This window comes from Euprymna scolopes, chromosome 19 (assembly GCF_053919585.1).
Source record: "Euprymna scolopes isolate OS-2025 chromosome 19, ASM5391958v1, whole genome shotgun sequence".
In the NCBI taxonomy this organism is placed as follows: Eukaryota; Metazoa; Mollusca; class Cephalopoda; order Sepiida; family Sepiolidae; genus Euprymna; species Euprymna scolopes.
In genome coordinates, this window is record NC_136500.1 from 119,815,319 (window position 1) to 119,838,637 (window position 23,319).

Sequence of the window (23,319 nt, forward strand, 5' to 3'; positions counted from 1 at the left end):
GGTTGGAAAATTATCTTACTGCTGGTACTTTTTTTTTAATTGAATTCATTCGAATATAATGTTTTCTTTGGAAAATAATTTTACTGCTGGTTCTTTCTTGCATTGGGTTAATTCGAATTTAGAATGTTTTCTGTTGAGAAATTTTTCGTTAGAAAACAATCTTACTGCTGGTTCTTTCTTTTAATTGAGTGCATTTGAATATAAAAATATTTTTTGTTGAAAAATATTTTGTTTGAAAATGATTTTACTGCTGGTTTTTCCTTGAATTGGGTCCATTCGAATTTAAAATGTTTTCTGTTGAAAATTGTTCATTAGAAAGCAATGTTACTGCTGGGTCTTTCTTTGAATTGAGTGCTTTCGAATATGTTTTCTGTTGAAAAATATTTGGTTGGAAAATGATTTTACTGCTGGTTCTTTCTTTGAATTGAGTGTATTTGGATATAAAACGTTTTCCGTTGAAAAATAATTTTACTACTGGTTCTATCTTTTAATTGAGTTCATTCGAATATAATATGTTTTCTGTTGAAAAATATTTGGTTAGAAAATGATTTTACCGCTGGTTCTTTGTTGAATTGAGTCCATTTGAATTTAAAATGTTTTCTGTTGAGAAGTTTTTCGTTAGAAAACAATGTTACTGCAGGTTCTTTCGTTGAATTGAGTGCATTCGAATATGTTTTCTGTTGAAAAATATTTGGTTGGAAAATAATTTTACTCCTTGTTCTTTCTTTGAATTGAGTGCGTTCGAATTTAAAATGTTTTCTGTTGAAAAATATTTGGTTGGAAAATGATTTTACTGCTGGTTCTTTCTTGAATTGAGTCCATTCGAATTAAAAATGTTTTCTGTTGAAAAATTGTTCGTCAGAAAACAATATTACTGATGGTTCTTTCTTTGATTTGAGTGCTTTCGAATTTAAAATCTTTTCAGTTGAAAAATATTTGGTTGGAAAATTATCTTACGGCTGGTTTTTTTTTTTTAATTGAATTCATTCGAATATAATGTTTTCTTTGGAAACTAATTTTACTGCTGGTTCTTTCTTGAATTGGGTTCATTCGAATTTAAAATGTTTTCTATTGAAAAATGGTTCGTTAGAAAAAAATATTACTGCTGGATTATTCTTTGAATTGAGTGCTTTCGAATATAAAATGTTTTCTGTTGAAAAATATTTGGTTGGAAAATGATTTTACTGCTTGTTTTTTTTTTTGGAATTGAGTCCATTCGAATTTAAAATGTTTTCTGTTGAAAAGTATTTGGTTGGAAAATGATTTTACGGATGGTTCTTTGTTGAATTGAGTCCATTCGAATGTAAAATGTTTTCTGTTGAAAAATTGTTAGTTAGAAAACAATTTTACTGCTGGTAGTTTCTTTTAATTGAGTGCTTTCGAATATAAAATGTTTTCTGTTGAAAAATATTTCGTTGGAAAATGATTTTACTGCTTGTTTTTTTTTTTTGAATTGAGTCCATTCGAATTTAAAATGTTTTCTGTTGAAAAATATTTGGTTGGAAAATGATTTTACGGATGGTTCTTTGTTGAATTGAGTCCATTCGAATTTAAAATGGTTTCTGTTGAAAAATTATTAGTTAGAAAACAATGTTACTGCTGGTAGTTTCTTTTAATTGAGTGCTTTCGAATATAAAATGTTTTCTGTTGAAAAATATTTGGTTGGAAAATGATTTTACTGCTTGTTTTTTTTTTTTGAATTGAGTCCATTCGAATTTAAAATGTTTTCTGTTGAAAATTGTTCATTAGAAAGCAATGTTACTGCTGGTTCTTTCTTTTAATTGAGTGCGTTCGAATATAAAATGTTTTCTGTTGAAAAATATTTGGTTGGAAAAAAATTTTACTGCAAGTTCTTTTTTTTTAAATTGAATTCCTTCGAATATAATGTTCTCTTTGGAAAATAATTTTACTGCTGGTTTTTTCTTGAATTGGGTTAATTCGAATTTAGAATGTTTTCTGTTGAGAAATTTTTCGTTAGAAAACAATCTTACTGCTGGTTCTTTCTTTGAATTGAGTGTATTTGGATATAAAACGTTTTCCGTTGGAAAATAATTTTACTACTGGTTCTATCTTTTAATTGAGTTCATTCGAATATAATATGTTTTCTGTTGAAAAATATTTGGTTGGAAAATGATTTTACTGCTTGTTTTTTTTTAATGGAGTCCATTCGAATTTAAAATGTTTTCTGTCGAAAAATATTTGGTTGGAAAAAAATTTTACTGCTTGTTTTTTTTTTAATTGAGTCCATTCGAATTTAAAATGTTTTCTGTTGAAAAATATTTGGTTGGAAAATGATTTTACGGATGGTTCTTTGTTGAATTGAGTCCATTCGAATTTAAAATGGTTTCTGTTGAAAAATTGTTTGTTAGAAAACAATGTTACTGCTGGTAGTTTCTTTTAATTGAGTGCTTTCGAATATAAAATGTTTTCTGTTGAAAAATATTTGGTTGGAAAATAATTTTACTGCTTCTTTTTTTTTTTAATTGAGTCCATTCGAATTTAAAATGTTTTCTGTTGAAAAATATTTGGTTGGAAAATAATTTTACTGCTTGTTTTTTTTTGAATTGAGTGCATTCGAATTTAAAATGGTTTCTGTTGAAAAATATTTGGTTGGAAAATGATTTTACGGATGGTTCTTTGTTGAATTGAGTCCATTCGAATTTAAAATGGTTTCTGTTGAAAAATTGTTAGTTAGAAAACAATGTTACTGCTGGTAGTTTCTTTTAATTGAGTGCTTTCGAATATAAAATGTTTTCTGTTGAAAAATATTTGGTTGGAAAACAATCTTACTGCTGGTTCTTTTTTTTAAATTGAATTCCTTCGAATATAATGTTCTCTTTGGAAAATAATTTTACTGCTGGTTTTTTCTTGAATTGGGTTAATTCGAATTTAGAATGTTTTCTGTTGAGAAATTTTTCGTTAGAAAACAATCTTACTGCTGGTTCTTTCTTTGAATTGAGTGTATTTGGATATAAAACATTTTCCGTTGGAAAATAATTTTACTACTGGTTCTATATTTTAATTGAGTTCATTCGAATATAATATGTTTTCTGTTGAAAAATATTTGGTTGGAAAATGATTTTACGGATGGTTCTTTGTTGAATTGAGTCCATTCGAATTTAAAATGGTTTCTGTTGAAAAATTGTTCGTTAGAAAACAATCTTTCTGCTGGTTCTTTCTTTTAATTGAGTGCATTCGAATATAAAAATGTTTTCTGTTGAAAAATATTTTGTTTGAATATGATTTTACTGCTGGTTCTTTGTTGAATTGAGTCCATTCGAATTTAAAATGTTTTCTGTTGAGAAGTTTTTCGTTAGAAAACAATGTTACTGCAAGTTCTTTCTTTGAATTGAGTGCATTCGAATATGTTTTCTGTTGAAAAATATTTGGTCGGAAAATGATTTTACTGCTGGTTTTTGTTTTGAATTGAGTCCATTCGAATTTAAAATGTTTTCTGTCGAAAAATTGTTAGTTAGAAAACAATGTTACTGCTGGTAGTTTCTTTTAATTGAGTGCTTTCGAATATAAAATGTTTTCTGCTGAAAAATATTTGGTTGGAAAATAATTTTACTGCTTGTTTTTTTTTTAATTGAGTCCATTCGAATTTAAAATGTTTTCTGTTGAAAAATATTTGGTTGGAAAATGATTTTACGGATGGTTCTTTGTTGAATTGAGTCCATTCGAATTTAAAATGTTTTCTGTTGAAAATTGTTCATTAGAAAGCAATGTTACCGCTGGTTCTTTCTTTTAATTGAGTGCGTTCGAATATAAAATGTTTTCTGTTGAAAAATATTTGGTTGGAAAACAATCTTACTGCTGGTTCTTTTTTTTAAATTGAATTCCTTCGAATATAATGTTCTCTTTGGAAAATAATTTTACTGCTGGTTTTTTCTTGAATTGGGTTAATTCGAATTTAGAATGTTTTCTGTTGAGAAATTTTTCGTTAGAAAACAATCTTACTGCTGGTTCTTTCTTTGAATTGAGTGTATTTGGATATAAAACATTTTCCGTTGGAAAATAATTTTACTACTGGTTCTATATTTTAATTGAGTTCATTCGAATATAATATGTTTTCTGTTGAAAAATATTTGGTTGGAAAATGATTTTACTGCTGGTTCTTTCTTGAATTGAGTCCATTCGAATTTAAAATGTGTTCTGTTGAAAAATATTTGGTTGGAAAATGATTTTACGGATGGTTCTTTGTTGAATTGAGTCCATTCGAATTTAAAATGGTTTCTGTTGAAAAATTGTTCGTTAGAAAACAATCTTACTGCTGGTTCTTTCTTTTAATTGAGTGCATTCGAATATAAAAATGTTTTCTGTTGAAAAATATTTTGTTTGAAAATGATTTTACTGCTGGTTTTTTCTTGAATTGGGCCCATTCGAATTTAAAATGTTTTCTGTTGAAAATTGTTCATTAGAAAGCAATGTTACTGCTGGGTCTTTCTTTGAATTGAGTGCTTTCGAATATGTTTTCTGTTGAAAAATATTTGGTTGGAAAATGATTTTACTGCTGGTTCTTTCTTTGAATTGAGTGTATTTGGATATAAAACGTTTTCCGTTGAAAAATAATTTTACTACTGGTTCTATCTTTTAATTGAGTTCATTCGAATATAATATGTTTTCTGTTGAAAAATATTTGGTTAGAAAATGATTTTACCGCTGGTTCTTTGTTGAATTGAGTCCATTTGAATTTAAAATGTTTTCTGTTGAGAAGTTTTTCGTTAGAAAACAATGTTACTGCAGGTTCTTTCGTTGAATTGAGTGCATTCGAATATGTTTTCTGTTGAAAAATATTTGGTTGGAAAATAATTTTACTCCTTGTTCTTTCTTTGAATTGAGTGCGTTCGAATTTAAAATGTTTTCTGTTGAAAAATATTTGGTTGGAAAATGATTTTACTGCTGGTTCTTTCTTGAATTGAGTCCATTCGAATTAAAAATGTTTTCTGTTGAAAAATTGTTCGTCAGAAAACAATATTACTGATGGTTCTTTCTTTGATTTGAGTGCTTTCGAATTTTAAATCTTTTCAGTTGAAAAATATTTGGTTGGAAAATTATCTTACGGCTGGTTTTTTTTTTTTAATTGAATTCATTCGAATATAATGTTTTCTTTGGAAACTAATTTTACTGCTGGTTCTTTCTTGAATTGGGTTCATTCGAATTTAAAATGTTTTCTATTGAAAAATGGTTCGTTAGAAAAAAATATTACTGCTGGATTATTCTTTGAATTGAGTGCTTTCGAATATAAAATGTTTTCTGTTGAAAAATATTTGGTTGGAAAATGATTTTACTGCTTGTTCTTTCTTGGATTTAGTCCATTTGAATTTAAAATGTTTTCTGTTGAGAAGTTTTTCGTTAGAAAACAATGTTACTGCAGGTCCTTTCTTTGAATTGAGTGCATTCGAATATGTTTTCTGTTGAAAAATATTTGGTTGGACAATGATTTAATGGCTGGTTCTTTCTTGAATTGAGTCCATTCGAATTTAAAATGTTTTCTGTCGAAAAATTGTTAGTTAGAAAACAATGTTACTGCTGGTTCTTTCTTTTGAGTGCTTTCGAATATAAAATGTTTTCTGTTGAAAAATATTTGGTTGGAAAATAATTTTACTGCTTGTTTTTTTTTTTTAATTGAGTCCATTCGAATTTAGAATGTTTTCTGTTGAAAAATATTTGGTTGGAAAATGATTTTACTGTTGGATCTTTCTTGAATTGGATCCATTCGAATTTAAAATGTTTTACTGTTGAAAAATTGTTCGTCAGAAAACAATCTTACTGCTGGTTCTTTCTTTTAATTGAGTGCTTTCGAATTTAAAATCTTTTCTGTTGAAAAATATTTTGTTGGAAAATTATTTTACTGCTGGTTTTTTCTTGAATTGAGTCCATTCGAATTTAAAATGGTTTCTGTTGAAAAATTGTTCATTAGAAAACAATCTTACTGCTGGTTCTTTCTTTTGATTGAGTGCATTCGAATATAAAAATAGTTTGTTTGAAAATGATTTTACTGCTGGTTTTTCCTTGAATTGGGTCCATTCGAATTTAAAATGTTTTCTGTTGAAAATTGTTCATTAGAAAGCAATGTTACTGCTGGGTCTTTCTTTCAATTGAGTGCATTCGAATATGTTTTCTGTTGAAAAATATTTGGTTGGAAAATGATTTTACTGCTGGTTCTTTGTTGAATTGAGTCCATTCGAATTTAAAATGTTTTCTGTCGAAAAATTGTTAGTTAGAAAACAATGTTACTGCTGGTAGTTTCTTTTAATTGAGTGCTTTCGAATATAAAATGTTTTCTGTTGAAAAATATTTGGTTGGAAAATAATTTTACTGCTTTTTTTTTTTTAATTGAGTCCATTCGAATTTAAAATGTTTTCTGTTGAAAAATTGTTCGTTAGAAAACAATCTTACTGCTGGTTCTTTCTTTTAATGTAGTGCTTTCGAATTTAAAATCTTTTCTGTTGAAAAATATTTGGTTGGAAAATGATTTTACTGCTGGTTCTTGTTTTGAATTGAGTCCATTCGAATTTAAAATGTTTTCTGTTGAAAAATATTTGGTTGGAAAATGATTTTACGGATGGTTCTTTGTTGAATTGAGTCCATTCGAATTTAAAATGATTTCTGTTGAAAAATTGTTCGTTAGAAAACAATCTTACGGCTGGTTCTTTCTTTTAATGTAGTGCTTTCGAATTTAAAATCTTTTCTGTCGAAAAATATTTGGTTGGAAAATGATTTTACTGCTGGTTTTTGTTTTGAATTGAGTCCATTCGAATTTAAAATGTTTTCTGTTGAAAAATATTTGGTTGGGAAATAATTTTACTGCTGGTTCTTTCTTGAATTGAGTTCATTCGAATTGAAAATGTTTTCTGTTGAAAAATTGTTCGGTAGAAAATAATCTTGCTGCTGGTTCTTTGAAATGAGTGCATTTGAATATAAAATGTTTTCTGTTGAAAAATTGTTGGGAATCACATTAGAGCAAGGAGATAATGTGTTTGAAGACGCATGTTGGCTGCGATCTATGAGTGATGCTCAGCACATCAACTGACCAGGGCTGGACACTCTTGTTAAAGGTATAAATCTCGCACTGCCATTGCAATAGAAGCAACTCCACCTGTACACGGATCTCTCTGCATCTATCACTGAGTGTCTGACATGCTTTCAGGACGGACAAGAATCTGCACTAAGGCAGCCAGCGAGATGTTGATCCGGCGAAGGCTAAACATGCTGAAGAGTCTGGTCTCTGAGTATGGACTATCAGTGGGGGTAACGCTGGTAACATCACATTGTAATCGTGCCGACCAACTGACCCATATACCTAACAGATGGTATGGAGCCGTGAAGATTAGTGTGGAGCACACTGCTTGATCTCGTGCAATTGGCGCAATTAGCCCATGTCAAATACAGAAGATTCATGCACAGAGCCGACATCCAGGCGTCAAAGAAACAGTGTATTTTCAAGGCATATGGACCTAGCAGTGACAAAGGCACATGTCAAACACTGTGAGGCATGTCAATGTCAGTCTATTGATCCTGCACCAGAGCAATGGTGAAAAGGAGGTGTCAGCGGGTGGTGATGGATATTACCCATTACAGTGGTAAACCCTTTATAACTCTTATCGATTGTGGACCCATACATTTTGCGATATGTCAACACATCTTGTCATCCATCTTTTTTGAGCGGTGTGCTCCAGAAGAGATCTTGATGGATAACGATGCTGCTTTTTGCAGCCAACAAGTTCGGCAGCTGTTAGATGAATGGGGCATCCTACTATGGCTGAAATGCGCTCATGTGCCATCAGGGAATGCCACTCCTGAAAGGAGCCATTATAGTATTAAGAGAATTGCTGCCAGAACGCAATGTACCATTACGGAGGCCACGTATTGGTATAACATCACGCCAAAAGATGGGAAATTACCTACAACTGTGCTAGCCAAGGCCATATACACATATCTTGTTAGCCTAAAGAGAATTGATGCTGCACAGCCAGTCAACAAGAAAAGACATGCCAAATATGAGGTAGGGGATCCAGTTTGGGTGAGACCACCTGGAAACCAGTGCACCACCAAATTCAAGTGAGGACAAATGTCTGGGGAGATCAGCCAGCAGTCGGTCCTAGTTGACGATAGCCCATGCCATGTGCGCGATCTTCGCCCGGCTTCTGAGGTGCATCATACAACTACAGAGGAGAGCAATGAATCCTCAAGTAATGAACTACTGATGAACGAAATCAACAGACCAGAGAGTGATGATTATAGTTCATGTGACGCGGCGAAAACAGAATCAGAACCAGACCCGAAACCAGAACCAGAATCTGAATCAGAACCTGAATGTGCCCCTTTGCAGAAGTAAGTGGACTAGGAGATCAATCCTGCAGTGCACTCTGTATGATCATCAGATCAGAGAGGGGGGGGGGTGTAATACTCATCAGAGTAGCAAGTGTCCACGTATTTGTGCATTGTGTGGATGTGCATGCAAGCGGTGGTGTGACGGAGGAGGGATGAACTTGCTGCAGGGAAGTGTTGGGTGGGAAAAGAGTAAAAAAGATGGTGCCTGGTGTTTTATAAACTGTGATCTCGCGAGATCACGAGAAAACAGAGGGCACACATGCAAATGAGACAGGGTGAAAAACTGCATAAAAAGCAAGCTTGAGTGAGAGGAAGGGACAGTGTCGTTTACAGTCACGTGGTTATTGTGTTACTATTGCAAGTGTTGGTGACGATTGAAGTAGAATTCGATACATTTTTTACTTATTTTTTTTTTTAGAAATAATTATAAGACTTTAAATCTAAATCAATTTATTCAAACGATCCTTTGGAAAAGAAATATGTAAAATAAAGTGGTGCTTTTGCACTTATGTTACTGTGCTATTTTTTAAATAGTAATTTTAAGTTAAATTCAAGTTTTACAATATCTTATTGTTTATTAAATTGTTAGGTGAAAGTACAGAATAGTTACATTACACCCACTAGTTTGGTAATATAAGTGCATGCAACTGAAAATAATTTTTTTTATAATTACAAATTTAAATCATGAATTTATTAAAGCGGTCCATTATCTCGCTAAGTGAATCCCTCCTCCAAAAATATATATAATAAAATGATTATATATATATATATATATATATATATATATATATATATATATATATATATACATATATATATATATATAGGGTGGGCCAAAATAAGGGTCCTATTTTTAAAAATTCATAAATTCATGTAAGTTTTAAGAAGTGTTTTTCGGCCAAAATTAGTTTTGTTTATTTCAAAAAAATCTCGAAAAGGTCAGTCTACACACACATAAAGTTTGGTGAGTTTAACTTTTATTTTGTGGAAGTTATTCAAATTTAAAGATAGGACCCTTGTTTTGGCCCACCCTGTATATATATATATATATAAAGTCAAGTTTTACGATACCTTTTTGTTTATGAATTTGTTAGGTGAAAGTACAGAATAGTTACAAAAACACCTACCAGCCTGGTATCATAAGTGAAAAAATACTAATAAAGTGATCTTTTATATCGTATTCAGCTAAATCCATAACAAGCAGTACTTGAATGGATGGTTTATTTTATTGACACCACACCGTAATCACGTGATTAAACTTTTAGATGACAAAAATTTGGGAGACAAAAGAGTCAGGACTTCCATTTAGTTTAAACAATTCTTGTGTTATTACAAAACAAAAAAAGAAAACACGGTACTTATGTACTTTTGGTACTGCACTGAAATAATAACGTTATTATTTCAAAAGCCGTTCTTAACATGGGGAGGGGAGGGCTTTGTAACTATTCTCTACTTCTACCTAAAAATTTAATAAAAAAAATATTGTGAAAATTTAATTTAATCTGAATTTTTGGGTTTGTATTACTGTACACAGATTCGAAAAAGCTGTCAAAAAACAAATATATAACAAATAAATGTTATCAAAGGCAAGATAAGTTACTTTTCTACCTAACTGGATATATTTTTCGTGTTTTTATTCAATGTAACATGTTTATTCAGCTCGAAAAGCATACAGTGTTTACCGATGTATTGGAAAATTCAAGATGGCGTCTTATTCTCTCTTTAACACGGTAAGTGTGGGAAAAGATGTTATAAATAAAAAACCGGACAAAATACTGTTAAAAACTCGCTCAATATATGTTACCGTGACATAGGTTGACATATATTCGACGGGTTTTTAATAGTATTTTGTATAGTTTTTTATTTATAACACCTTTTTCCATACTTACGGTGTTAAAGAGGGTGTGAGACGCCATCTTGAATTTTCGAATACATCGGTAAACACTGTATGTTTTTCGAGCTGAATAAATATGTTAAATTGAATAAAAACACAAAAAATGTATCCAGTTAGGTAGAAAAGTAACTTATCTTGCCTTTGATAACATTTATTTGTTATATATTTGTTTTTTGACAACTTTTTCGAATCTATGTGTACAGTAATACAAACCCGAATTTTTTTTTTAAAATAGCGCAGTACCAAAAATACATAAGCACTGAAGGCATATTATTTGATGATAAAAAATTGTTGTTGTTGTTTAAAAGTCATTTAGGGGGCACTTCTACTGTATGCGGATAATGGCTATTGTTAGGTGGCGATAATTCCAATTTGTTCTTCGTCAAATAACACGGTAAATAATTAACAGACAAGATTTTTTTCTGAACAGAAAAGTATTTTAAAAGCAAAACATCTATTGTATAACAATGTATCAATATATAATTGTAAAAACATCTATTGTATAACAATGTATCAATATATAATTGTAAAAACATCTATTGTATAACAATGTATCAATATATAATTGTAAAAACATCTATTGTATAACAATGTATCAATATATAATTGTAAAAACATCTATTGTATAACAATGTATCAATATATAATTGTAAAAACATCTATTGTATAACAATGTATCAATATATAATTGTAAAAACATCTATTGTATAACAATGTATCAATATATAATTGTAAAAACATTTATTTACAATTTTGTAATGAAAGCAACATTGGATTTTTATAAAGTAAAATAGCTACTTTTTTGAATAAATAAATAAGGATCAAGTAAAGATTAGATACCCTGTAGCAGAAGACCAAGATTGGCGAACATTTCAAGTGACATCAGTTGTTTGACCTTGACATAGCCGTTGGTTGTTTGTAAACACATCAAATAGCAGACATGGTCGAATGTTCACAAGCAAGATTTGTTAAAAAATATATTTACAAAACTTTTAAGAATTAAAAAAAAAAACTTTTTTCCTATTTGCACAAAACTTTTTAATGTAAGTAACAAAACAAACTTATTTAAACAAAATATATTTAAATAAATGGATGTCTCTCTGATTGCTTTCTTTTTATATATTTACAGAACTTTTTAATAAAACTATTATTAATAATAACAATAATAATTATATAAATAAATAAATAAATAAGAGGTAATTAGACGTGCCCCAGCATATTATAAACACTTCAACCCTCCTATGGTTAAAACAGCTTTCGGAATAAACACCCATAATCTCAAAAGCCGTTCTTAACATGAGGAGGTTGGGAGGTGTTTATTCCGAAAGCCATTCTTAACATGGAGTGGTTGGGGGGGAGGGGTTATACTATGCTGGGGCAGGTCGTAAAATAATACCAAATAAATAAACCAACGTTATAACTGAGAATTTCGGATGATGTCAATTAAAAAATACATCATTTAAAAAAAAAATTACATTAAATTATTATAACCAAACTTTTTAATGACAGAAACGAATATAAAATAACTGACTTGTTCGGACTTTTGTGACCAAGATAAATTTTTATGTACAGTGTGCGTGTATCTTTCTTTGTGCGTTTTTAATGCAATTCAATATTTAAAGTTTACGTTTAAAAGTTTTAATTGCAAAATAATGTTTATAAAAACATATTTTGGTGCTTCTACATGTTATTGCCGAAATTGGAGACGCCATTTTATTTCACGCACTTGCTGTCCAAATCCAGGGGATACATCATTATATGGCCGAACGATTGTTTCCAGAAAGGGAAAAAATAAATAAAAAAACAACCCACTTCCCCGTTAAAAAAAGAAAAAAAAAAAACAATCATTTAAATTAATTTGTTGTTAACCTTTCAAAGTTGTTTTAATTAATAAAATGTTGAAAATTATTTATTTGTTCGAAAAAAAAAACAAAAAAAAACACACACACATGCACACAAAATAAACAAACAAAAAAAAACTATTTTATAAAAATCCAATGTTGCTTACATTACAAAATTGTTTTATTAAAATTATTTTTTTTTCTCACAAACTTTTCAATAAATGTTTTTCCGATTATCTCTATATAAATAAAATGAACTAATTTTTTCCCGTCGGATTTTGACCTTAATAGGATTAAAAATCAAGATATTTCATGCAAATATAATATGCACAAACGGCAGAACAATATCTGAGGTGTGTTATAGGCTTATTATTTCTCAAATTCCTCGATAATCTCAGATTTCTATACTTTTTCTGCTGAGAAGTCACGGCCAAAATCGGTTAAGATCAATGGAAGTGGTAAAATATTTTCTCTCTAATAAATTCCTCCTCCCCCTGCCACCACTTAACACCGTTTGGGGATCGTTCACAAGGAACAGTTGAGAAGAGAACACCGGTTTGGCTTCGTAGTTCTTTCATGTGAAGTTATTTAAAATCACTAAACTAAGCTGCAGTGCCCTGTGGCGTAGTGGTTAGCGTGCTGGACAATTCACATTATATTTTCACGTTCGCGCCGACCTACCGTAGTCTTTTTTTTTTTTTTTTTCCTAAACAACTGGAATGGACTTTTCTTGGTGGCCGAACTGTTAACGTTGCAGATGTTTTTTTTTTTTTTTTTTTTTTTTCCACACTTTATTTTCCTACTTTTACTCATGACTCCGGGTTTGATCCTTCCTACTTACCTACCATAACATATTTTAAAAAAACAAACACTCGGGCAATGCCGGGTACCCCCGCTAGTATTTTGATAAATTTTTATACAATAAATGTTTTGCTTTTCAAATGGCGCTCGACCAGTTTGAACCATTATGAGCATTTTATAGTTTTTTTTGTTTGTTTTTTTTTTAAATGTTCCATGAAAAACTTTCCCGTTCTCATTAATAAAATCGAAACATTTCCAATTAAACAATTACGGATATATGTTCTCTTTCACTTTTTTTATTTACGTTTTTCAGAGTTCTTTCCAAAGTTTAATTTTTTTGTTATTTCATGCTTCAGCCACAGTTTGATATAATGATGTCTCCTCTGGATTTGGACAGCAGGTGCGTGAAATAAAATGGCGTCTCCAATTTCGGCAATAAAGTGTAGAAGCACACATATCTTATTATTTAACAATTTTGAGAATTACACTTTGGAGATAAAATTAGTTGTAAAATTTGAAATTAAAGTTTTTGTTTTGTATTTCGAATCCAGTTAAAAAAAATGATTTATTATTTTATTGTGAAATACTTTTCCAGTAAGGAAGTTTACATTTCTTAAAAAAAATGCCCCCCTTCCTCTCCTTCATACCGAAACAGAAGCTTTCTCAATTTTTTTTAATTGCGCATGAACACGCAGCGCCACATCTGACGTTTTTCCGTAAAAGTGCAGTGTTTTTTATAAATAATTCTCTATCTCATGGTTTTTCATAATTTTTGGATATGTCAATTACTGTAATATGATAAGTGTATACCATAGGTTTTACTTAAAAATGTATTTTTCGAATTTAAATCTCATAAAGAAAAAGCAACTTATCAATTACAAAATTCTGTTTACAAAAACACAATATTTTAATATTTAACAATTTTGAGAAAATATTTGTTAAATTTGAAATATTTTTGTTTTGTATTTCGGATCCAGTTATAAAAAAAAATGCTTCATTATTTGATTGTGAAATAAAATTTAAAAAATGAAAGTTTCTCTAATTATTTTATTTCTATAATCCAAATACACATTTGTTGGTGACACAAAAAAAAAAAAAATCAATAATTGCTAGCAATTGTAAATAAATTTATATTTCTGGTATAATTTTTTTTGTTCAGAATTAAAAAAACAAAAAACACCTGATTCTTGTATAGATTAGTGATCCAACTTAACGTATTTCACATGAAAACAGAATTACGTGATTACCTGTCATGTCAAAATAAGTGTAAATTCCAAAAATTACAGAAAAATGATTCAGTAAAAAATTATTTCAAGTAAAATAGAATTTCTTGAATTATTGTTTTATCAAATGTTTAATGTAGAAGTGTTATGAGATCACTTCAGTATGAAAAAGTTGCTTTTCTCACTTGACTTACATTGACTAAAATTAAAGGGTCTGCCCTTTTTAAAACAGAACGTAATTATTGATGATTTTTGTTACAAATACTTCTAGCACATCTACTGGGTCATTATGCATAAATTTTAGAACTTATACTAATTTCGACATGACGCATAAATACATAATGGTTTCACCTGAAATGTGTTGGTTTTAAACGATTACTAATCTACACAAATACTCTATATTATCTTGTAATCAGTTTCTAGGGATTAATTTGCCATAATCTTTGAAATGTATTCTAATTTCGACATGATTCGTAGGTATGTAATGTTTTCATTTGAAATGCGTTGATTTAAAATATTATTAATCTACACAAATATCGGAGAATCTTTCTCATGTACATAGCCATAAGGAAACGATTATATCATTTTAAAAGTCACGTAAATGTATAAGGTAGTTGAATTTTTTAGGAAAAACTATCTCAGGCGATTAATGGGAATTTGCAGGCATTACAACATAAAGCTAGTAAGTACAGCTTATTGTTGAGTTATCTTCCTTTACTAATATTTTTTGAATAGTGGATCATAGATCATTTCTCCGACACCTATAAAATGTGATTTTCCCATTTAAAAATAAAACTATCTGAAAAATTTACGTGAATTTTGGAACATGATATTTTTGTATTAATTTATTTTTATTTCAAACTATTAGTCTCATCTTTATTAGTTGTTAGAAATAAATTAAAATATAATGCTCATTAGTTATTAAAAATAAATTAATATATAATGCTCATCTCAAAAATGAATTCCAATTAAGGAATAATATATGATATCTCGAGTAGTCTGGACTTCCGTTTTTATTGTAAAATAAATAGACAAATTGGCATAAAATAAAATGTTAAACTTTTGTAAACAATTTTTTAACTTATGTTTTACAAAAATCAGTAATACTTGATTTTGATCTCTTCAAGCTTTGCACTTCCAACATGTCTTCGCGTCTGTAAAGATTACCATGTTGAGGGGAAATTAATCCAATTGAAGGTTTTCCGACCGGCTGTTTTGGAAAGAGATTTATTTATGTTTTAAGTCAAACGCCAATGTTAATTTTATTTTTAAGAAAAAACGAGGTGTACTTTTGTACATTTACATTTATGTTACAAAACTTTATTAGACACGTGAACAAAATCTATATAATTGATTTGTATTTAATAATCTATATAATTATAAGACTCAAATGACCTTGTAATGATGTATGTAACCCACTTTCTGGTTTACGACATCTGTTTGCGCATGCGCACATGACCTGCGCACTGAAATATTAACGTTATTATTTCGAAATTATCATTTAAGATGGGAAGACTGGGGTTTAAAATAACTTAAATGTAATACAGGAATAAACAATATAAAAAGAAAAGTAGATATATCAAAATTTGAATTTAACTATAACAAGTATTATGGCATCTGTTCAGTGCACATTTACCTATAAGTATGCCCAACCACTTATAATTCAGTAACTGTAATTTTTTTTTCAAAAATAATCAATTATAATAAACAGAACGACTCATAGAAATCTATCTATATTCTTTTTTCATTTTAATATACTTTCATAGAAATGTTTCTGTTATATCAAAAAAAACTATTTTCTTTACACCACAAGTGTCACGCTCATACATGAATTCCAGAGCTAATATAACATACTGACCCAAGGGGTCACGGGTAGCCTAGTATATTATAATAACTGAACTTTTTACAAACTATTACATACATAAAAAAATATACTTTATAAAATTTCGACTGGCTTTTGGGGGAATGAGATATTTTTAACGAGATCTCGAATCTGTTTTAATTTTAAATAATATTTTATATTCATAAATATATTTTAATTATATTTGGTTAAAGAAATTTACAAAATTTTAGATGATAAAAGTTCATGAGAAATTTAAATAAAAAACTTTCATATTAATAGTTTATGTTTTTTTAACGGAATTTGCAAAGCTTCTTATATATATATATATATATATATATATATAATAAACTGACATGTGTTTCATTGTCTACGACTCATCAAAGTGGCTGAATCTAGCGAGATTCGAAATCGGAACCCCATGGACAGAAATGTAAACCGCTAATATAATTGCTGGAATGTATCGCGTTTTAAGTAAATGTTTTTGTTTTTTTGTTTTTGCGCATGACTGCAAGATAGCCTAATAGTAGGAGTTTTATGCTTCTTTCCCTGAGGTTCTGATTTCTATTCTCGCTAGATTCATCCACTGAGTTGTAGACGACGGAACACATGTCAGATAATATTTTCAAAATAATACATATGCTGCTCCTCATTTGGGGTAGCAAATTGGTCAAAGAGAAAATTATTTGCAACTCCCATTTAGGCAAAAATGTACTTTCATATAATTAATTTCAGAACAAGTATCGCAAAAACAAAAAACATATATATATGTTTAGAGGTACAGAATTTAAATAAAGTTTAAAATATAATGGCGGAAGTCTCTCGAGAGCTCTTTCAGCTATCATCTCATCAGGAGAAAATCGATAGCATAAAAATAATAATACTATGTCGAAAGTAAAGAGTTCTGATGGGGAATTATTGAATGTGCCAAAAATTACAGGTACACTAAAATAAAGTTTATTAACGTTTAAAAAACGATTAAAATAATGACACAATGAGGGGGGAAAAAAAACAAAACAAAAAAAAACGGAGAAAAGATTCACAGTTCCCAAAGAGAAACAATGCGTTAGATGTTTCTTTCTGCCAGCACAAAGAAGGTCTCCGCACCACAATAGAGACAGACTCCCAAATCTTTAAATGGTTTCTGGAGTCCGCTCTATGTAGCCCCTTGAACCATTCTATTTTATATCTATCGGCACAGCACGGGTTGTCAACCAAATGATGGCCAATAGCAGAGTCCAAGGCTGCAGAAGGAGGGAGACTACCAGATCCCATCCTCCCTTGTCTGATCTTCGATGGAACATGCTGGCTTATACGAGTCAAAAGATGCAAGGATGTTCGCCCAACATAACCAGCATCGCACTGGCATTTGAATTGATACACAATATTACTATTTTGGATGTAAGGCAAACTATCCTTGCGAAAAGAAGGAAATGCAGGTCTTGTAGTATATATCAAACGCAACGACACAGAATAAAAGCAGTCATAAATACTTCTGCGAATCTGTTTGGAAAGTTTGTTATTCTTTTCCCCAATCCACGGTACTTTAAAGTAAACCGGGCATTTCAAAGTCCAAACTTTCTAGGGAATTTAAAATCCGCAACCTTTTTGAAAATACAGTCATCAATAAGGTCAACAGGATAACCATTATTGATGAATATTTCCCTGATCTTATCGAGTTCGGCATCCAATCTGTTAGGTGAACAAATCATCAGGGCTCTATGTACCAAAGTATTAATAAGGCCGACCTTACGTGATTTTGGTACAAAAGACAACCAGTTCAAATATAGGCCAGTAAATGTCAGCTTCCTATAAATTGTAGTGAGAAAGCCCCCCCCCCCTGAACGTTCGACAAGAACATCCAAGAAGGGAAGCGAATTGTCCTAACTTTCCATAGTGAACTTTAGTGCTACATGCAAAGAATTCAACTTATCAAAAAATATCAATATATATATACATTCTTCATAACTATCTTGTCTTGCTTAATCTTGTTTTCTCACAATGATTGAATTATAATTCATACATTATATTAATTAAGAACATGTCATAATGAACAACTGTATTGTGGTTATAATGTCAGGTAACAGAAGACACTTAGGCTATCCCAGTTATTAGGAGTTGCAGACAAATTTCGATGGATTTTAAAGCTAATATGATTGAGGTCAGACCAATTGTCCGAAAGATGCTGTAGTGCATTACCATTTACTTATTGGGACTCCAAACCAGATTTTTTGTAAGAATATACTCCCTTTGCCTTTACTTATGCATCCATTATGAGTCTTTATTCGTAACACCCTCCCCATGACTAGAGAAACTACACTAGAATCAGAGGACCAGGCCTTTATGTGCTCAGACTAAACATGCAAAATAATATTAGCTACTTGTATTTTCTCTACCTCTCTCCTTCAACCCAAGACTGTACTCTAATAAACAGTCTCTAACAGCATAGATATAGAACTTTCCCTCTATACTAGTGCACAGTTACATGTATTTGGTGACTTTAATGTCCATCACAGTAACAGGCTTGGGTTCTCTAACTTGGATGCTGGTTGCACGAAAACATAGCTTCGCTATAGCTCATGCCCGATCACAGACACTTACATTTACATTTAAAACACGTTTCCCAGAGCAGCGACCAAATCAAGCGATGCATATTAGTATGTGAACTATGTACAGATTCACTTTCTAAGTGGACAAAATCTAGCGATGCACATGAGCACTCACATTGGAGAAAAATATTATTTCTGTGAACAATGTCAATCTTTACGTTCTGAGAAACCAAATCAAGCGATAAATATGAGTACTCACACTAGAGAAAAATATTGTTTATTTGAACAATGTCAATATTTACATCCCCAGATACCAAATCAAGCCATGCATATGAGTACTCACACTAGAACACAATATTATTTTTGTGAACAATGTCAATATTTACATTCTGAGGAACCAAATCTAGCGATGTATATGAGTATTCCCACTGGAGAAGATAATTATTTACGTGAACAATGTCAATATTCACGTTCTGAGAGTCCAAATCAAACGATGTATATGAGTACTCATACAAGAAAAAATATTTATGTGAAAAACGTCAAAATTTACGTTCCAAGAACGCAAATCTAGCGGTGCATATGAGTACTCACACTAGAGAAAAATATTATTTATGTGAACTATGTCAATATTCACGTTCTGAGAAACAAAATCAAGCGATGAATATAAGTACTTAGACTAGAGAAAAATATTTCTTATGTGAACAATGTCAATATTTACGTTTTGAGGAACAAAATCAAGCGATGAATCAGGATAATTTGTTATAACAATATTGATATTGTTTAGTATGTGATTTAACACTACAAAAAAAGAAATCTAGTGCAACATATTATGAGCAACACTAGAGAAAACCCTTATTTTTGTACAATATGAGGATCGATTTTTTTCTCAGAAAGAAAATCCAATGCAATATATGATAAAGAACGCTGAGGATTGTTGGGAAATTGTTCATTTTCATAAATCAAATTCAGTAAAACATATGAGAACCCACACTGGAAAATATATAATATCTGTGAACAATTTCAATATTCCCATTCTAAGAATAAAAATCTAGCGATGCATATGAGTATTCACACTAGAGAAACATTATTTATGTGAACAACGTCATTATTTATGTTCTGAGAAACTAAATTAGGTGCTGCATATGAGTACCACGACTAGAGAAAAATATTTTTTATGTGAACCATGTCAATATTCTGAGAAAACCCAATCTAGCGATGCCTATGCCTAATCACATTCAAGAAAAATATTATTTATCTGAACAATGTTAATATTTAAGCGATGAATATGACTACTCAGACTAGAGACAAATATTATTTACATGAATAATGTCAATATTCTCGTTCTCAGAAACCAATTCAAGCGATGCATATTTGTACTCATATAAAAGAAAAATATTATTTTTGTGAACGATGTCAATATTAAAATTCTAAGAAACCAAAATCTAGTGATGTAAAGGAGTACTCACATTGGAGATAAATATTATTTATGAGAACAATGTCAATATTTACGTCTGAGAAACCAAATCAAGCAATGATTATAAGTACTCAGACTAGAGAAAAAGATTTTTTATGTGAACAATGTCAATATTGACGTTCTGAGAAACCAAATCTAGCGATGCATAGGAGTATTCCCGCTGGAGAAGAATATTATTTATGTGAACAATGTCAATATTCACGTTCTCAGAAACCAAATCAAGCAATGAATATGAGTATTCACACTAGAGAAAAATATTTTTTATGTGAACAATGTCAATATTCACGTTCCGAGAAACCAAATCAAGGAATGCGTATAATACTCAGACGAAAGAACAACATTATTTATGTGAACAATGTCCATATTTACGTTCTGAGAAACACAATCTAGCGATGAATCGGAATAATTTGTTATAACAATATTGATATTGTTTTGTATGTGATGTTACTCTACAAAAAAAGATATATAGTGCAACATATTATGAGCAACACTAGATAAAACCCTTATTTTTGTACAATATGAGGATCGATTTTTTCTAAGAAAGAAAATCTAATGCAATATATGACAAACAACGCTGAGGATTGGTGTAAAATTGTTCATTTTAATAAATAAAATTCAATAACACATATGAGAATTAACACAGGTGAAAATATTATTAATGTGAACAATTTCAATATTCCCATTCTAAGAGACAAAATCTAGCGATGCATATTAGTATTCACACAAGAGAAAAATATTTTTTATGTGAACAATGTCAATATTTATGTTCTGAGAAACCAAATCAAGCAATGAATATGAGTACTCAGACTAAAGAAAAATATTTTTTGTGTGAACAATGTCAATATTCACGTTCTGAGAAACAAAATCTAGCGATGAATCAGGATAATTTGTAATAACAATATTGATATTGTGTAGTATGTGATTTTACTCTACAAAAAAAGAAATCTAGTGCAACATATTATGAGCAACTCCAGAGAAACCCCTTATTTTTGTACAATATGAGGATCGATTTTTTCTCAGAAAGAAAATCCAATGCAATATATGATAAACAACGCTGAGGATTGGTGTAAAATTGTTCATTTTCATAAATAAAATTCAATAACACATATGAGAAGTAACACTGGAGTAAATATTATTAATGTGAACAATTTCAATGTTCCCATTCTAAGACACAAAATCTAGCGATGCATATGAGTATTCACACTAGAGAAACATTATTTATCTAAACAATTCTAGAAGAATATTATTTATGTGAACAATGTCAATATTCACGTTCTGAGAAGCCAAATAAAGCAATGAATATAACTACTCAGAATAGAGAAAAATATTTCTTATGTGAACAATGTCCATATTTATGTTCTGAGAAACAAAATCTAGCGATGAATCGGAATAATTTTTTATAACAATATTGATGTTTTGTATGTGATTTTACTCTACAAAAAAATATATCTAGTGCAACATATTGTAAGCAACACTAGAGAAAACCCTTATTTTTGTACAATATGAGGATCTATTTTTTCTCAGAAAGAAAATCTAATGCAATATATGATAAACAACACTGAGGATTGGTGGGAAATTGTTGATTTTAATAAACAAAATTTAATAACACATATGAGAACTAACACTGGAGAAAATATTATTAATGTGAACAATTTCAATATTCCCATTCTAAGACACAAAATCTAGCGATGCATATGAGTATTCACACAAAAGAAACATATTTATGTGAACCATGTAAATATTAACCTTCTGAGAAACACAATCTAGCAATGCATGTGCCTAATCACATTCGAGAAAAATATTTATCTGAACAATGTTAATATTTAAGTTCTAGGAAACAAAATAAAGCGATGAATATGAGTACTCAGACTAGAGACAAATATTATTTACATGAATAATGTCAATATTCACGTTCTCAGAAATTCAAACGATGCATATTTGTACTCATATTGGAGAAAAATATTATTTTTGTGAACAATGTCAATATCCAAATTCTAAGCAACAAAATCTAGCAATGCATATGAGTACTCACATTGGAGATAACTATTATTTATGAGCACAAAGTAAATATTTACATGTGAGCAACCAAAAAAAGCAATGAATATGAGTACTCAGACTAAAGAAAAAATATTTTTTATGTGAACAATGTCAATATTCACGTTCTGAGGAACCAAATCAAGCAATGAATATGAGTACTCAGACTAAAGAAAAAATATTTTTTATGTGAACAATGTCAATATTCACGTTCTGAGGAACCAAATCAAGCAATGAATATGAGTACACAGACTAAAGAAAAAATATTTTTTATGTGAACAATGTCAATATTCACGTTCTGAAGAACCAAATAAAGCAATGAAAACGAGTACTCAGACTAAAGAAAAAATATTTTTTATGTGAACAATGTAAATATTTACGTTCTGAGGAACCAAATCTAGCGATGCATATGAGTACTCAGACTAAAGAAAAAATATTTTTTATGTGAACAATGTCAATATTCACGTTCTGAGGAACCAAATCAAGCAATGAATATGAGTACTCAGACTAAAGAAAAAATATTTTTTATGTGAACAATGTAAATATTTACGTTCTGAGGAACCAAATCAAGCAATGAATATGAGTACTCAGACTAAAGAAAAAATATTTTTTATGTGAACATAGTCAATATTCACGTTCTGAGGAACCAAATCAAGCAATGAATATGAGTACTCAGACTAAAGAAAAAATATTTTTTATGTGAACAATGTCAATATTCACGTTCTGAGGAACCAAATCAAGCAATGAATATGAGTACTCAGACTAAAGAAAAAATATTTTTTATGTGAACAATGTAAATATTTACGTTCTGAGGAACCAAATCTAGCGATGCATATGAGTATTCCCACTGGAAAAGAATATTACTTATGTGAAAAATGTCAATATTTACGTTCTGAGAAACCAAATAAAGCAATGAATATGAGTACTCAGACTAAAGAAAAAATATTTTTTATGTGAACAATGTACAGATTAACTTTCTGAGGGACAAAATCTTGCGATGCATATGAGTATTCCCACTGGAGAAGAATATTTTTTATGTGAACAATGTCAATATTCACGTTCTGAGGAACAAAATCAAGCAATGAATATGAGTACTCAGACTAAAGAAAAAATATTTTTTATGTGAACAATGTAAATATTTACGTTCTGAGGAACCAAATCTAGCGATGCATATGAGTATTCCCACTGGAGAAGAATATTTTTTATGTGAACAATGTCAATATTCACGTTCTGAGGAACCAAATCAAGCAATGAATATGAGTACTCAGACTAAAGAAAAAATATTTTTTATGTGAAAAATGTAAATATTTACGTTCTGAGGAACCA

The 23,319-nt window shown here is 30.1% G+C and overlaps 1 long non-coding RNA gene across 1 annotated transcript in view; it reads right to left on the reverse strand.

The window, feature by feature from the left end:
• Positions 1 to 15,091: 15,091 nt before the first annotated feature.
• LOC145239919 (uncharacterized) overlaps positions 15,092 to 23,319 on the reverse strand; it is a 52,280-nt gene continuing 44,052 nt past the window's right edge. The window contains exon 2 of the long non-coding RNA XR_013862408.1: positions 15,092 to 15,306. This is a non-coding gene — a long non-coding RNA (uncharacterized LOC145239919). The remainder of the gene's footprint in view (positions 15,307 to 23,319) is intronic.